This window comes from Coregonus lavaretus (genome assembly GCF_964263955.1).
Source record: "Coregonus lavaretus genome assembly, chromosome: 37".
In the NCBI taxonomy this organism is placed as follows: Eukaryota; Metazoa; Chordata; class Actinopteri; order Salmoniformes; family Salmonidae; genus Coregonus; species Coregonus lavaretus.
The window spans coordinates 20,912,032-20,930,248 of record NC_140024.1 but is presented as its reverse complement, the minus strand read 5'-3'; the positions used below and the strand labels follow the sequence as shown (position 1 = coordinate 20,930,248).

Sequence of the window (18,217 nt, the reverse complement as noted above, 5' to 3'; positions counted from 1 at the left end):
AAATGACAAATAATCATAAATATTGGCGCTTTGACGTCAGATTAATTCCCACAATGCCCAGTAACACGCATGCGCATTTCATTCATTTACAATTTTTAGACAGTGATCTATGATCAAAGATGGCGGGCACCTCCGACCCACTGGAAGATATGCTATTTTCTGAGGTGGATGAAAAAGCAGTGAGCGATTTAGTGGGCTCTTTGGAGTCACAACTTGTCGGACAAAGCAATCCTGCAGATACTCAGTCGGAAAACAGAGGTGCTGGGTCTACAGTCACTGCAAACCATCACTTAGGAAAAACGCTACCAGCCCAAGTGGGTACTACATTAGAACAGCAACAACAACATAAAGCTGGGATGCACCAGGAGATGAACTCTAAGGAAATTAGCTCAGAGAAAACTGTTACATCTTCTTCGATTAGTTCTATTCCGTCCTTAGAGGAAGCTTCCACCACTTCAGGGACCGGGGTAAACGCTACCACGAGCGGTTTGCAATCACATGGAACATCATCTATCACAACACTGCCTGCATCTGGTGGTATAGCAACTTATCCGCTTGTCAGCAGCCTCAGCACCACCACCAGCCGAGGTTCCGCTCTGGCTTCAGGTCAGACATCAACAGACATTGTCGATCATCCAAGAAAACGCATAACTGCATCGTTACGGAGTGCATCCGTGGGAATACAGAGTTTGAACGGTACCGGAGGAGCGGTAACGTCAAGGAATATCCCCCCTGCCGCGGGAACCGATGCGTTGATTAAAAACGTTAGCACTGTGTCTAGCAGTGCAAGTGCAGCAAACTCAAGTCGGACGGTTGACGTTACATCTTGTGTAAATACGACAAATTTCACTTTATCTAACTCCAGCATTTGCTCAACTCAATCAGCGATTCCCCTGGACAAGGGGACTCCTACTATTGCTTTGCAAAGACTACCAAGTCACATTGTAGCGAGCATCGCGCAGAATGGAAATGGCACTACCGTCTCGGCCTTGGTTAAACAAGGCGCGATAGGACCTATCACCTCTGCAGTAACTTCGCAAGTGAACCACAAAAAAGAGGGTTCTGAAGCGAAGTCGGACGCTCCCGTGCAGTCCAAAATAGTAATGTCCAGTCCGTCAAGTGTTGTCAATTCCGTAATAAACTCTGTTTCCTCTCCCTCTGCTGTTTTCAACCTAGCAGCGACTTCTACTGCAAGTCATGTCATGGCAAAGCCTGCTGTCAATGTTGGTGGACAAACTTTGACTACAACGGTTGGCATGGTAAGGCCAGCATCACCGGCTGTGGCCACAGCTACACAGCCTCTGCTTCAACCGGGAGTCCCAGCGGCTCAAAGGATTGTAGCCCCCCAACTGATTGTCAGACCCCTCCAACAACAACAACAGACGACCATTCAACTGCCTCCTGGGTTTACCATCCCACCGGGTAAGGTGTTAGGAGGATGAATTGCTCTTCTCTTCAAATCAGAGAGAGGGAAAATCTGCTCAGATCAAAACAATGAAACTGGGCAGGTCTTTTTGAGAGCCCTGTGCTTTGTCATTACATCAATTTTGTACTTTAATGTAAAACATTACCTGGACATGTGATGTGTTCCTTCATCATTTCCCTGTTCACTTCCTGAAGATTCCCAAAGATGCAGCAGCATTCATTTGATAAACACCTGTCAATACAGATTAAATCTGTGCATTCTGTACAGATTAAAGGAGAAGTTGTTTTTAACAACCAAATCTCTATTTTCAATGTAAATGTCATGTTATAGAAGGTTCCAGTCACCTTTTTCAGTTTGTGAGAAACTTACCCCAGACAGCAAATCACTTCTTCATCCTCCTTGTGTAGTATAGGGGCCCTGAAAAAACATGAACAAAGGGTCCAAAAACAAATGCGTCCTTTTAGAAATGGCAAAGCTCTCAGTATAGTGGTGCAGGTCTTTAGATGTTGAACATATGAAATTGTGTCATTCCAAACTTTATCCGCAACGTTATGTTCCATTTTGTTGCGACTCGAGTGTTCCATCTCTGTCCGTTCTACTGATAACCGCCAAAATAAAGGAAACATTTAATTAAATGAGGGATACAACGTATACTGAAAGCATGGGGTGCTTACACACAAGAAGTTCCAGACCCTTGTAGAATCTATGCCAAGGCGCGTTGAAGCTGTTCTTGCGGCTTGTGGTGTCCCAACATGGTATTAAAATGCTTTATATTGGTGTTTCCTTTATTTATAATAATATAATATATAATATAATATGCCATTTAGCAGACGCTTTTATCCAAAGCGACTTACAGTCATGCGTGCATACATTTTTGTGTGTGGGTGGTCCCGGGGATCGAACCCACTACCTTGGCGTTACAAGCGCCGTGCTCTACCAGTTGAGCTACAGAGGACATTTAGGCAGTTACCTGTAGCAGAAGGCTACATGGAGAATGGAACCGCTGGATAGGGGAAACGTCTTGAGTCACGCAAAAGGGAATATAACAATGTGTACAACATCTAAAGACCTGCATCACTATACTGAGAACTTTTCCGTTTTTAAAAGGACGTATTTGGGTGTTTTTGGAACCTTTCTTCATGTTTTTTCGGGGCCCACATGCTACACAACAAGGATGAGGAAGTGATTTGCTGTTTGGTGTAAGTTTCTCAAAAACTAGTGAAATCACAAAAAAGGTGGACCCTATAACATTACATTTACATTAAAAAAATAGAGATTTGGTTGTAAAAAAACGTCTTTACATTTGTATTGATTTTAGGTTAATTCTGTATAATGTTGGAGACATACCTGAAATTGAATAAAGTTATTACTTGAATCATGACACCCATTATCAACACAACACAAATATCACAACCAAGACTGCATGTGAGCAAAATGTTCTCTGCTCAGTTGGTATGGTGACAAAAATGCCTACCGGTATACTGTATATAATATACAGTATATTTCAATGGCATTGACAATATGACAGAACACAGTACACAATAGCATGCATCATCCCAGTTCTAAGAAAGTTCCACAAATCTGCTTGATATCACCCAATCAAATGACTTTTCTCACATCACAAGCATGCGCATATTTTGCCAATGGGCAAGTTTAATGAAATGGCAATACATAAAAAACACACCAGACATGATCTCCTCTATTGGTATTCATGTCTCAAAGTTGTTACTCTGAGCTGCATGAGGCACGTGAAAGAGCCACTCAAGTTCCTCTAGAAACAATATCAGTGTGGTGGCCCAGCAGACAGACAGATAGGTCTACTCATGCATTTTGTATGTGCTCATTCTTTCATGCTGCTCAAGAAACTTTGACTCAGTAGAGAAAATGGATTAGAGCTGGGACTTTTTTTTTTTAAACACGAAAATTTTAGACACCGTCAATACCGATCACTTATCGCAGGCATTTTGCTGATATCGTACATTACAATAAGTAGCCTATACTAGAGAAATGTGGAGTTTGAAATGAAATAAGATTGCTAATATGGGTGGTTGTTAATGGGACAATTGATGGCTACAACCATCAAACTAGTAGTAGTAGTTTAAAGGATAATAAAACAAACTGGTGCACATTAATGTTATAAACTATCGTTCTATTTATCGTTATCACATCAATTCAGGCAATTTATCACAATATCGATTTTTGTCTCTCAAAGTTACACATTTAAAATAAACAAATAGCTGGATATGCATACCTCTGATATGATATACTCTGATTTGCAGAATCATTCAAACCTCAGTTAAATGAAGGAGAGAAGTTTCATGGAGTGCAGGGAACTCATGGCCCAGAACACATCACTGGCAATTTATGAGTTAATGACATTTTCTCAACCGCTAGACTATATTGCATCTCATCTCACCAATACATGCCTGAAGACAATCCACTGTTGCTTATGTGTTCAGTGTGGCACGTGATTCGGTCTCCATGTGTTTGGCAGCGCTAAATGAACAGTCTGAATAAATCCATGCTGTTTGCATTTAAAAACAATGAGCCAGTCGTGCTCTGATGATTTGAGGCTCACTTTTATGACTGAGATTGAGGTTGGGTCTAAAGGATTTACAGTGTTCTGATTGCCTGCTTCCAGAGGATTCAATTCAGGTTACCTGTTTATGAGTTGGAGTTGGCAAGTTAAAAGTTCAGCTGTTGTTTAGCAAGTTCACCTGATCTGTTTTTCTAACTCTGGGGTTTAAATGAGTAAGCACCTGTCTATGAGGCTGTTCAGACAGGCTCAGAACAGTGAAGGGGACAGAGCACATGCAACGTGCTGTTTAAGAGACTATTTGGTTATTTATGTTATTCAACCCTTATTTTACCAGGTAAGTTGACTGAGAACATATTCTCATTTACGGCAACAACCTGGGGAATAGTTACAGGGGAGAGGAGGGGGGATGATTAGGTCGACAGATGCATATCTGTATTCCCAGTCATGTGAAATCAATAAGTTAGAGCCTAATGAATTTAATGCAATTGACCGATTTCCTTATATGAACTGTAACGCGGTAAAATCTTTGACTTTTTTGCATGTTGCATTTATATTTGTGTTCAGTATAATAATATATTGTTGATGGTTACTTTGCTTAGTATGTGCTTTCTGATTAGTAGTAGGCTCATTGTATAATATAAAACTATATATATATATATTTGTATACTGTACTTTGTCGCCGGGTAGGAAATGTAGTAGTATACTGTGATTCATAATAGTAATTAAATCACTGGCAAAACAGGCCTTGTTTTAATTGCCATCATCGGGCCAGAGCATGCATCTTCCTCCTTGTTTAAAATGACATCATCGGGCCAGAGCATGCATCTTCCTCCTTGTTTAAAATGACATCATCAGGCCAGAGCATGTATCTTCCTCCTTGTTTAAGGAGTCCTCTGTAGCTCAATTGGTAGAGCACGGCGCTTGTAATGCCAGGGTAGTGGGTTCAATCCCCTGGACCACCCATACGTAAAAATGTATGCACACATGACTGTAAGTCGCTTTGGATAAAAGCGTCTGCTAAATGGCATATTATTATTATTATTATGATGGTATGAGGGCCAGATTGGCAATTTAGCCAGGATACTGGGGTTAACACCCCTACTCTTATGATAAGAGCCATGGGATCTTTACTGACCACAGAGGTGGCGTTTACACAGACAGCCTAATTCTGATATTTTGGTATGTTGACCAATCAGATCAGCTCTGAAAATAAATAATTGTATTTGTCACATGCTTCGTAAACAACAGGTGTAGACTAACAGTAAAATGCTTACGGGTCTTTTTCCAACAACAGAGTTAAAGATAAAACATTGAAATAGTGACACGAGGAATGAATACACAGTGAATACATTTTTTAAATAACGAGTAAAAATAGAATTGCTACTATATACAGGGAGTACCAATACCGATTTGATGTGCAGGGGTACGAGGGAGTTGAGGTACCTATTCAATGCCTTCAGAAACTATTCACACCCCTTGACTTATTCCACATTTTGTTGTGTTATAGCCTGAATTCCAATTGGATTTTTAAAAAAACATCTCACCCATCTACACACAATACTCCATAATGACAAAGTGAATACATGTTTTTAGAAATTTTTGCAAATCTATTGAAAATGAAATACAGAAATATCTAATTTAAATACTTTGTAGAAGCACCTTTGCAGTGATTACAGCTGTGAGTCATTGCTAGACAACCATTTTCAGGTCTTACCATAGATTTTCAAGTTGATTTAAGTCAAATCTGTAACTCGGCCACTCGGGAACATTCATTGTCTTGTTAAGTAACTTCAGTGTAGATTTGGCATTGTGTTTTAGGTTAGTGTCCTGCTGAAAAGTGAATTCATCTTCCAGTGTCTGGTGGAAAGCAGACTGAACCAGGTTTGCCTCTAGGATTTTCCCTATGCTTAACTCCTTTCTGTTTATTTTTTTCCCCTGAAAAACTCCCCTGTCCTTAATGATTGCATGCATACCCATAACATGATGCAACCACCACTATGCTTGAAAATATGGAGAGTGGTACTCAGTAATGTGTTCTATTGGATTTGCCCCAAACATAACACTTTGTATTCAGGACAAAAAGTTCATTGCTTTGCCACATTTTTTGCAGTATTACTTTAGTGCCTTGTTGCAAACAGGATGAATGTTTTTGAATATTTGTATTATGTACATCAGAGGAGGCTGGTGGGAGGAGCTATATGAGGACGGGCTCATCCTAAAGACTGGATTGGAATTGATGGAACGGTATCAAACACATCAAACAAATGGAAACCACATGTTTGACTCTGTTCCATTTATTGAATTCTAGCCATTACAATGAGCCCATCCTCTTATAGCTCCTCCCACCAGCCTCCTCTGATGTACAGGTTTCCTTATTTTCAATCTGTCAATTAGGTTAGTATTGTGGAGTAACTACAATGTTGTTGATTCATCCTCAGTTTTCTCCTATCACAGCCATTCAACTTTGTAACTGTTTTAACGTCAGCTTTGGCCTCATGGTGAAATCCCTGAGCGGTTTCCTTCCTCTCTGGCAACTGAATTAGGAAGGAAGCCTGTATCTTTGTAGTGACTGGGTGTATTGATACACCATCCAAAGTGTAGTTAATAACTTCACCATGCTCAAAGGGATATTCAATGTCTGCTTTTTAAAACATCTTTACACATCTACCAATAGGTGACCTACTTTGCGAGGCATTGGAAATCCTCTCAGGTCTTTGTGGTTGAATCTGTGTTTGAAATGCACTGCTCGACTGCGGGACCTTACAGATAATTGTATGTGTGGGTACAGAGATGAGGTAGTCATAAAAAAATAATGTTAAAAACTATTATTGCACATAGAGTGAGTCCATGCAACTTATTATGTGACTTCTTAAGCACATTTTTACTCCTGAATTTATTTAGGCTTGCCATAACAAAGGGGTTGAATACTTATTGACTCAAGAAATTTCAGCTTTTCATTTTTAAATAGTTTGTAAACTTTTCAAAAAACATAATTCCACTTTGACATTATGGGGTATTGTGTGTAGGACAGTAACAAAAAATCTCAATTTAATCTACTGTATTTTAAATTCAGGCTGTAACATAACAAAATGTGGAAAAAGTCAAGGGGTGTGAATACTTTCTGAAGGCACTGAATATATAGCGAGGGATAAAGTGACTAGGCCGCAGGATATATAATAGACATTAGCAGCAGCGTATGTGGTGAGTGTGTGTGTGGCGTCAGTATGCGTGTGTGGACATGTTATGTGTGTGTAGGCGTAATTATGTAGTGTATGTGTGTGTTGGGGTGTCAGTGTAAGTACAGTATGTATGAGTGTGTGGGTAGAGTCCAGTGTGTGTGCATAGAGTGCAAGAGAGTTAGTGCAAAAAGGGTCAATGCAGATAGTCCGGGTAGCCATTTGATTAGCTATTTAGCAGACTTATGGCTTGGGAGTAGAAGCTGTTCAGGGTCCTGTAGTTTCCAGACTTGGCGCATTGGTACTGCTTGCTGTGCGGTACTGTAGCAGAGAGAACAGTCTATGGCTTGGGTGGCTGAAATCTTTGAAACATTTTTGGGCCTTCCTCTGACAACGCCTGGTATAGAGGTCCTGGATGGCAGCTCGCCCCCAGTGATGTACAGGGCCTTACTCACCACCCTCTGTAGCGCCTTGCGGTCAGGTGCCTTGCAGTTGCCGTACCAAGCAGTGAGGCAGTCAGTCAAGATGCTCTCAATGGTGTATCTGTATAACTTTTTGAGGATCTGAGGACCCATGCCAAATATTTTCAGCCTCCTGAGGGGGAAGAGGTGCTGTCGTGCCCTCTTCACAACTGCATGGGTGTGGACCATGTTCATTCTTTAGAGCAGGATTTCCTAAAGTCGGTCCTGGTCCCAAATCACTGCCCTGGGGCATTGGGATCTTTTTTTAGATCAGAGGAAAGTGTGCCTCCTACTGGCCCTCCATCACTATCTGGTCTCTCATTCAGGGACTGACCAGGACCAACCCTGCTCAGCTTCAGAGGCAAACCAGCAGTAAGATGCAGGGTGGTATGCTGCTGGTTCAGATGCTCCTCCGCAGAGTGCAGGAGGCTACTTTCTGTGTGCACATAGATCTACATATACTCTTAAGTCACATCAGGTCTACTTGTGTCTGGACATTACTCTTATAGCATACCCATTAGCCTACCCAAAATGTCCAGTGATTAAAGTAGCTTTTGTGTGTTAGTGAGAAAATGTGTAGTATGATATAGTTACATTTTCTCTGAGTTAAGCTAGAGGAGGCTTATGGAAATCTGTTTGAGGCGTTTATGTTCAGTAACAGGTACACTGTTTAATAAAAGCTCTATTATTTCTCGTTCTGTTTGATGCTGATGAAAATGGCATGTACTGCTCTCATGGGCAGATTGAACATGACATCAGAATTTAGACTACTGTTTCGTAAATTCAACGTGATCTCCTTGTCACTGGTCTCCTTGTAATAATAATAATAATAATATGCCATTTAGCAGACGCTTTTATCCAAAGCGACTTACAGTCATGCGTGCATACATGTTTTTTTTTTTGTGTATGGGTGGTCCCGGGGATCGAACCCACTACCTTGGCGTTACAAGCGCCGTGCTCTACCAGCTGAGCTACAGAGGACCACTTTCTAGGGTCACTATGTGACTGAAATAGGTGCATTTCATTGACAGCCAGCCCAGGTGCCTTTTAGGACAGTGTATTGACTTTGACTGAGTATATTGTGTGTGATTGCTCTGTCTGCACTCTAGGAATGGTGTTGGTGCGCACTGAGATGGGTCAGCTAGTGATGGTCCCTCAGCAAGCCCTTGCCCAGGCACAGGCCCAAGCCCAGGCCCAGGCCCAGAACAACATCTCCCCCCGAACTGCCACCCCCACTGCAGGGGCCACCTTCAGAGCAACTACCCCACAGGTAAGAGTTACTACCCCACTGTCACTACTACACTGTGACATCCCTTACTTGTTCAGTGAATCAGTTACACAGAGGGATATATTAATTCAAAAATATGGATTTAGTTCATTACATTGAAAAATACAGTTGCTGAATTTATATAGCCTCTGGCTTATTGGGTAACTCATAATTTGGTATTCCTTATGATGGAAAGGCCTTTATTGCATAGGATGTTGAAGAGGTAATCTATTTCATAGAAGACTAATCTACACACTGGGCTGCTCTAGGTAGCTAAGTTTTACCGTTAGGTATAGTAGTAAAGAATTTGACTGTCAAATGTATGCAGACACATTCTCTGAGGATATCAAAAGAGATAAAGTGGTTATAGCCTGCCACCTAGCTGTCTCTCTGTAGTGACTTTACATTACTGAAGCCTCTGAGACAATTGGAATAGATTTATGGTTACCGTAACACTTTACATTATGTCCTTCTGTTAGCAGTGTAATTGCTCTAGTAACAACATTGTATTTGTATGCGTATAGTTTAAGCTGTCAGCTGAAACTAGTAAACACAATATAATCTACCTGACTTACATTATGTCAGTTTAGACATGTTACATTTGTCAGGTCTTTGCCGATCAAGCTTTTATCCAGACAGGTCTGTGTTTGACACAAATATTGTACCTTTTTATTGTATTTCTATGTGTAATTATATAGTAATTACTTCAGATTTGTTATTATTTTTGATAGAGCAGTAGATCTGGGTTAATATCCTTATTTTAATTACTCTTCTGGGTCCCCTATATTCCAAATGTAATGAGCTGGTAAATATTTCATAGAAATTTGCTTATTATCACCTGTGGAAACATTATTCATTGCAATGTCAATTTTGGTGGGGCAAACTCATCTTAAAAAAAAAAAATGCATGCCAGCAAAACCACAACACTAAACAATACATTAATTGCACTATAACGGTGACAAACGGTGCCCACAAACTGTTAGGGCCTACTTAAAGCTGTCCCAACAGCAGAGCTTTCTATTCAGCACCATGGAGTGAATCCTTAACACCGCTACACCTGGCTATCAGCAGAGCCTTGTCTGGCAGCAAAACAGTTCATTCAGCCTCATTTACTTCCTTTAAAAAAAACATACAATACCAGTCAAACGTTTTAGAACGCCTACTCATTCAAGGGTTTTTCTTTATTTTTACTATTTTCTACATTATAGAATAATAGTGAAGACATCAAAAGTATGAAATAACACATATGGAATCATGTAGTAACCAAAAAAGTGTTAAACAAATCAAAATATATTTTATATTTGAGATTCTTCAAAAAGCCACCCTTTACCTTGATGACAGCTTTGCACACTCTTGGCATTCTCTCAGCCAGCTTCATGAAGTAGTCACCTGGAATGCATTTCAATTAACAGGTGATCCTTCTTAAAAGTTAATTTGTGGAATTTATTTCCTTAATGCGTTTGAGCCAATCAGTTGTGTTGTGACAAGGTAGGGGGGGTATACAGAAGATAGCCCTATTTGGTAAAAGACCAAGTCCATATTATGTCAAGAACAGCTCAAATAAGCAAAGAGAAATGACAGTCCATCATTACTTGAAGACATGAAGATCAGTCAGTATGGAACATTTCAAGAACTTTGAAAGTTTCTTCAAGTGCAGTCGCGAAAACCATCAAGCGCTATGATGAAACTGGCTCTCATGAGTACCGCCACAGGAATGGAAGACCCAGAGTTACCTCTGCTGCAGAGGATAAGTTCATTAGAGTTACCAGCCTCAGAAATTGCAGCCCAAAATAAATGCTTCAGAGAGTTCAAGTAACTGTTCAGAGGAGACTGTGTGAATCAGGCCTTCATGGTCGAATTGCTGCAAAGAAACCACTACTGAAGGACACCAATAAGAAGAAGAGACTTGCTTGGGCCAAGAAACACGAGCAATGGACATTAGACCGGTGGAAATTTGTCCTCTGGTCTGGAGTCCAAATTGGAGATTTTTGGTTCCAAATGCCATGTCTTTGTGAGACGCGGTGTGGGTGAACGGATAATCTCTGCATGTTTATTTTCCACCGTAAAGCATGGAGGAGGAGGTATTATGGTGTGGGGGTGCTTTGCTGGTGACACTGTCTGTGATTTATTTAGAATTCAAGGCACACTTAACCAGCATGGCTACCACAGCATTCTGCAGCGATACGCCATCCCATCTAGTTTGGACTTAGTGGGACTATCATTTGTTTCTCAACAGGACAATGACCCAACACACCTCCAGGCTGTGTAAGGGCTATTTTACCAAGAAGGAGAGTGATGGTGTGCTGCATTAGATGACCTGGCCTCCACAATCCCCCGACCTCAACCAAATTGAGATGGTTTGGGATGAGTCGGACGGCAGAGTGAAGGAAAAGCAGCCAACAAGTGCTCAGCATATGTGGGAACTCGTTCAAGACTGTTGGAAAATCATTCCAGGTGAAGCTGGTTGAGAGAACGCCAAGAGTGTGCAAAGCTATCATCAAGGCAAAGGGTGGCTATTTGAAGAATCTCAAATATAAAATATATTTTTATTTGTTTAACACTTTTTTGGTTACTATATGATTCCATATGTGTTATTTCATAGTTTTGATGTCTTCACTATTATTAGTAAAAATAAAGAAAAACCCTTGAATGAGTAGGTGTTCTAAAACTTTTGACAGGTAGTGTAGCTGATATGGCTGACTTGCTTAAACAAATGTGGATTCTACTAACAATTGAGATGTACAAACTATGGCATAAGTGAATGATGAGCGGATAAGAGGCAATCCGTAATTTCGATTAAGAGATTAATGAGCGAGCTAAGACGGACATAGTCAATATAACTATTTGTTCAGCACTTTAGAAATGTACAGCGACAGAATTCAGAACATAGGCCTTTCTTACAGTATTCTCCCTGTACACCAAGTCAGAACCGTAGGATAAATAAAGGGGGCATACAGTGCATTTGGAAAGTATTCAGACCCCTTGACTTTTTCCACATTTTGTTACGTTACAGCCTTATTCTAAAATAAAAAATAAAATAAAAAATCCTCATCAATCTACACACAATACCCCATAATGACAACGTGAAAACAGGTTTTTAGAATGTTTTGCAAATGTATATATATAAAAAATATACAGAAATACCTTATTTACATAAGTATTCAGACCCTTTGCTATGAGACTCGAAATTGAGCTCAGGTGCATCCTGTTTCTATTGATCATCCTTGAGATGTTTCTACAAATTGATTGGACATGATTTGGAAAGGCGCACACCTGTCTATATAAGGTCCAACAGTTGATAGTGCATGTCAGAGCAAAAACCAAGCCATGAGGTCGAAGGAATTGTCCGTAGAGCTCCGAGACAGGATTGTGTCGGGGCACAGATCTGGGGAAGAGTACCAAAACATTTCTGCAGCATTGAAGGTCTCCAAGAACACAGTGGCCTCCACCATTCTTAAATGGAAGAAGTTTGGAACCACCTAGACTCTTCCTAGAGCTGGCCGCCCGGCCAAACTGAGCAATCGGGGGAGAAGGGCCTTGGTCAGGGAGGTGACCAAGAACCCGATGGTCACTCTGAAAGAGCTCCAGAGTTCCTCTGTGGAGATGGGAGAATCTTCCAGAAGGACAACCATTTCTGCAGCACTCCACCAATCAGGCCTTTATGGTGGAGTGGCCAGACGGAAGCCATTCCTCAGTAAAAGGCACATCACAGCCCGCTTGGAGTTTGCCAAAAGGCAGCTAAAGGACTCTCAGACCATGAGAAACAAGATTCTCTGGTCTGATGAAACCAAGATTGAACTCTTTGGCCTGAATGCCACGCATCATGTCTGGAGGAAACTTGGCACCATCCCTATGGTGGCAGCATCATGCTGTGGGGATGTTTTTCAGCGGCAGGATCGAGGGAAAGATGAACGGAGCAAAGTACAGAGAGATCCTTGATGAAAACCTGCTCCAGAGCGCTCAGGACCTCAGACTGGGGCGAAGGTTCACCTTCCAACAGGACAATGACCCTAAGCACACAGCCAAGACAATGCAGGAGTGGCTTCAGGACAAGTCTCTGAATGTCCTTGAGTGGCCCAGCCAGAGCCCGGACTTGAACCTGATCTAACATCTCTGGAGAGACCTGAAAATAGCTGTGCAGCGACGCTCCCCATTCAACTTGACAGAGCTTGAGAGGATCTGCAGAGAATAATGGCCTCCTGTAGCTCAGTTGGTAGAGAATGGCGCTTGCAACGCCAGGGTTGTGGGTTCGTTTCCCACGGGGGGCCAGTATGAGAAATGTATGCACTCACTAACTGTAAGTCGCTCTGGATAAGAGCGTCTGCTAAATGACTAAAATGTAAATGTAAAAGAATGGGAGAAACTCCCCAAATACAGGTGTGCCAAGCTTGTAGCATCATACCCAAGAAGACTTGAGGCTGTAATCGCTGCCAAAGGTACTTCAACAAAGTACTGAGTAAAGGGTCTGAATACTTATGTAAATGTGATATTTCAGTTTATTTATTTTTTATAAATTTGCATAGATTTATAAAAAACTGTTTTTACTTTGACATTATTGGGTATTGTGCGTAGATTGATGAGGGGAAAAAAACAATTTAATCCATTTTAGAATAAGCCTGTAACATAACAAAATGTGGAAAAGGTCTAGGGGTCTGAATACTTTCCGAATGCACTGTATAAGCAGACAATGAAATCTCTTACAATAGTCAATGATATTTCTCTAAAACAGGCTATAGGCTACATGTGCACCACCAGTTATGAGGGGTAAAGGGACCAAATCATTAGGGTGAGGCACATGGGCTACTAACAGCTTACTACACAACATACACTTAGTATTACTTTCTTAGCTACAGCAACATATCTCCCTGGCATATTACATCATTTATATCCAGCAGAATACAATACATTTTTGGACTCACCATTGTTGTGCTGTGCTCACTTGAACAGGAAGGTGGCATGGCGGTCCTTCTTGTGGGCACATTTTGTCATACAACTTTGTCATCAAAGTCTGGCATTCTCTGGATTTATGGTGCTTTCAAGACAACTGGGAACTCTGAAAAAAACAAGGTTGAATCATTAGGTCAGTGGTCTTCAGGCCGGAGCTCTAGAAAGAGGCCCAAGTTTCCGACTTGGAATTCCGAGTTGGATGACCGTTCAAAACTTATTTTCCAAGTCTGGGCTCGTTTTTTTCATAGTTCCCAGATGTCTTGAACTCACTGAAGTCTGAGATTTCCCAGTTCCGAGTTTCCAGTTGTTTTCAACGCGGCAGAAGTCATGCTGCTGGATTGACAGTATGGCCAATGTATTCAACCTTTTCTGGCCCATGGTGTTGCGTGTGAATGTTTATCCTTTTAAGCTTGGAAATTAGACCCTTAAACCCAGACTTTGACCACACTCCACCGAATAGCAGGCAGGGGAAGCAAAATAGTGATTGCTTTTCGATGCTTGCAGTTAGCCACTGATTCCTTCCAAACCACTCATTGTTGAATTTGTGATTTCCAACTTGTGTAATGTTTATGTCCAATGGCCGATGAGCACCGATACATTTTATCTATAATTTCTCATCATATGACAAGGATTGAAAAGGATTTGCCAGTAGATTGTCGACGTGATTCATGATGATGACTGTTTGTCTAGCTTGCTAGCTAAGATTTTGAAAGTATGATGTTGACATGATCAGTCCAATCAAAGCTATGGTAGATACAGTATAACGTGATTTGACATCATTTTATCTGTGGCCAATGACCTTGAGCCTTCTTGGATGGGCACTTCATCATGTAAATCGCCTGGCAGCACCCAAGAGGGCTTGAACTGCCTAGCTCACCCTGTAGATTCTGCGGTGACGTAGTGTCACCTTGAGTGACAGAACACTGAGCCAATCACGGCGCAACTAGAGAAGATTACCAACGCCTACGCTCTATATTTTCCGCTGGCTGCCCCACCACTACAGAAAGTGCTGAGCTAGGCTGAAATACCTGCATTTTGGAGCTGCCTTACTCAAGAAAGCAAAAAAGAGACCATGTTTGTATGCGGCTTTATTAACTCAATATTATATATATTTTTTACATTGTTTGCAAACTGATATGTGACACGTATTAATGCCAAAATAACATGCAAAACAAGCAACACAATTATTATTATATATATATATATTATTTTTTTTCGCCACTGATTCATTGTGAAGCTTATTGTATTGAATCCAGAATGTGATAGGACTAACATGTTTCACGACTCTTGTTGGAAAACTTGTTAGTATACGTGTCTGCTGAACTTGACTGTGCTTGACAAAAGTTGATTTTGTATACTCTCTGTTGTCAAAGTGTCTGCTTTGAACAGAAAGGGTTTGTGGAATGGCAATTTGAGAACTGATATGAGATATCCTGTCTGGTACCTGCATTCAATAACATATAAATACCACCAGGGGGCAGCATTTCTTTGACTTGTATAATTCAGCTGAACAAAAGAGCATTGCAATACCTTTGATTACCATTGGGTGTCATTATGCCAGTATTTAGCCTCTAATTCTGTAGGATTGCAAATCAATGGATTTTTACAAAAATATATATATATATAAGAATTACAAAGTAAAATGGTAATTGCATTGTAATAACCTAAGTGCGTGTTTGTTACTTGAGGACTCAGCACCACTAGACACTATGGTACCAGTAGGCTCAGACTTTGCATATCATTATTTCCACGAGCCGTAGAAATTAAGACGGTTATCTTTGAGTTGCTGAACTTGTTATCCTTCTTCCTACCTGCTCATCCTGAGATAAACACTGTAACAAAGTATTGCAGAGTTGGTTGTGATGTGATTTAGGCTCAGAGAGAATCGAAAGTTAAAAACTGTCACTGATAGCAGATTAGTGAGCTGCCACCATTGCCATAAACATCAACACATGAATACAAGAGGAGCTGGGATATGAAAGCGAATGGTGTTTATTCCCGGTGCTCCTCTCCTCTCTGTCGGGCTGTCTGTCACTCTTGTGACCGTGAGGGAAAACGGAAGGCATTCCGAGCCGAGCTCCTTCCTTCGACACATGTTAAATCATTCATCATCCAACTGCCTGATTGGTTTAAAAAGATAACAACGCTTTAGCTGGTGAATGAGAAATGTGTTATGAAGGCATGGCTGGCGGGGCGATGCACCCCCCGGCTCTTCCCCCCTCGTGAGTCCCATTCTCTTCCCCTCTCACTGCACATTCTTTGAGCCCACAAAACTTTCTGCTAAGGAGAGACTCAGAGGGAGGGGCCCTCTTCATCTAACCCCTTTCCCCTCTCCCTTCTCCCCTCTCCTGTCTCCCTTCTCCCTCTCTCGGTTGGCCCTGTGTGTGTGTGTACTGTAAGTGAGAGCTGAGAGCCAGGGACAGAGGGCCTCATCCCCTCCGACCCCTCCTGGTGTCAAGCCTGGTCCAGGCTGGCAGAGTGGGCTGTGTGCCCGTAGCGCCATGGGGCACCAGTGTGGTACTGTGTTACTTAGTGCCCAGCCCCAGTCCTCCCACCATCATGGTACTGTGTTACTTAGTGCCCAGCCCCAGCACTCCCACCATCATGGTACTGTGTTACTTAGTACCCAGCCCCAGCCCTCCCACCAGCATGGTACTGTGTTACTTAGTGCCCAGCCCTCCCACCATCATGGTACTGTGTTACTTAGTGCCCAGCCCCAGTCCTCCCACCAGCATGGTACTGTGTTACTTAGTGCCCAGCCCCAGCACTCCCACCATCATGGTACTGTGTTACTTAGTGCCCAGCCCCAGTCCTCCCACCAGCATGGTACTGTGTTACTTAGTGCCCAGCCCTCCCACCATCATGGTACTGTGTTACTTAGTGCCCAGCCCCAGCCCTCCCACCAGCATGGTACTGTGTTACTTAGTGCCCAGCCCTCCCACCAGCATGGTACTGTGTTACTTAGTGCCCAGCCCTCCCACCATCATGGTACTATGTTACTTAGTGCCCAGCCCCAGTCCTCCCACCATCATGGTACTGTGTTACTTAGTGCCCAGCCCCAGCCCTCCCACCATCATGGTACTGTGTTACTTAGTGCCCAGCCCCAGCCCTCCCACCAGCATGGTACTGTGTTACTTAGTGCCCAGCCCCAGCCCTCCCACCAGCATGGTACTGTGTTACTTAGTGCCCAGCCCCAGCCCTCCCACCATCATGGTACTGTGTTACTTAGTGCCCAGCCCCAGCCCTCCCACCATCATGGTACTGTGTTACTTAGTGCCCAGCCCCAGCCCTCCCACCAGCATGGTACTGTGTTACTTAGTGCCCAGCCCCAGCACTCCCACCAGCATGGTACTGTGTTACTTAGTGCCCAGCCCTCCCACCAGCATGGTACTGTGTTACTTAGTGCCCAGCCCCAGCACTCCCACCAGCATGGTACTGTGTTACTTAGTGCCCAGCCCCAGCCCTCCCACCAGCATGGTACTGTGTTACTTAGTGCCCAGCCCCAGCCCTCCCACCAGCATGGTACTGTGTTACTTAGTGCCCAGCCCCAGCCCTCCCACCATCATGGTACTGTGTTACTTAGTGCCCAGCCCTCCCACCAGCATGGTACTGTGTTACTTAGTGCCCAGCCCCAGCACTCCCACCAGCATGGTACTGTGTTACTTAGTGCCCAGCCCCAGCCCTCCCACCAGCATGGTACTGTGTTACTTAGTGCCCAGCCCCAGCACTCCCACCAGCATGGTACTGTGTTACTTAGTGCCCAGCCCTCCCACCATCATGGTACTGTGTTACTTAGTGCCCAGCCCTCCCACCAGCATGGTACTGTGTTACTTAGTGCCCAGCCCTCCCACCAGCATGGTACTGTGTTACTTAGTGCCCAGCCCCAGCCTTCCCACCAGCATGGTACTGTGTTACTTAGTGCCCAGCCCTCCCACCAGCATGGTACTGTGTTACTTAGTGCCCAGCCCCAGCCCTCCCACCATCATGGTACTGTGTTACTTAGTGCCCAGCCCCAGCCCTCCCACCAGCATGGTACTGTGTTACTTAGGGCCCAGCCCCAGCCCTCCCACCAACATGGTACTGTGTTACTTAGTGCCCAGCCCTCCCACCAGCATGGTACTGTGTTACTTAGTGCCCAGCCCCAGCCCTCCCACCAGCATGGTACTGTGTTACTTAGTGCCCAGCCCCAGCCCTCCCACCATCATGGTACTGTGTTACTTAGTGCCCAGCCCTCCCACCAGCATGGTACTGTGTTACTTAGTGCCCAGCCCCAGCACTCCCACCAGCATGGTACTGTGTTACTTAGTGCCCAGCCCCAGCCCTCCCACCAGCATGGTACTGTGTTACTTAGTGCCCAGCCCCAGCACTCCCACCAGCATGGTACTGTGTTACTTAGTGCCC

The 18,217-nt window shown here is 43.1% G+C and overlaps 1 pseudogene across 1 annotated transcript in view; it reads left to right on the top strand.

Moving 5' to 3' along the window:
* Nucleotides 1-119: 119 nt before the first annotated feature.
* LOC311111689 (transcription initiation factor TFIID subunit 4-like) overlaps nucleotides 120-18,217 on the top strand; it is a 91,873-nt pseudogene continuing 73,775 nt past the window's right edge. Inside the window, exons 1-2 of the transcript XR_014615921.1 lie at nucleotides 120-1,422; nucleotides 8,712-8,872. The product of XR_014615921.1 is annotated as a transcription initiation factor TFIID subunit 4-like (transcript). The remainder of the gene's footprint in view (nucleotides 1,423-8,711; nucleotides 8,873-18,217) is intronic.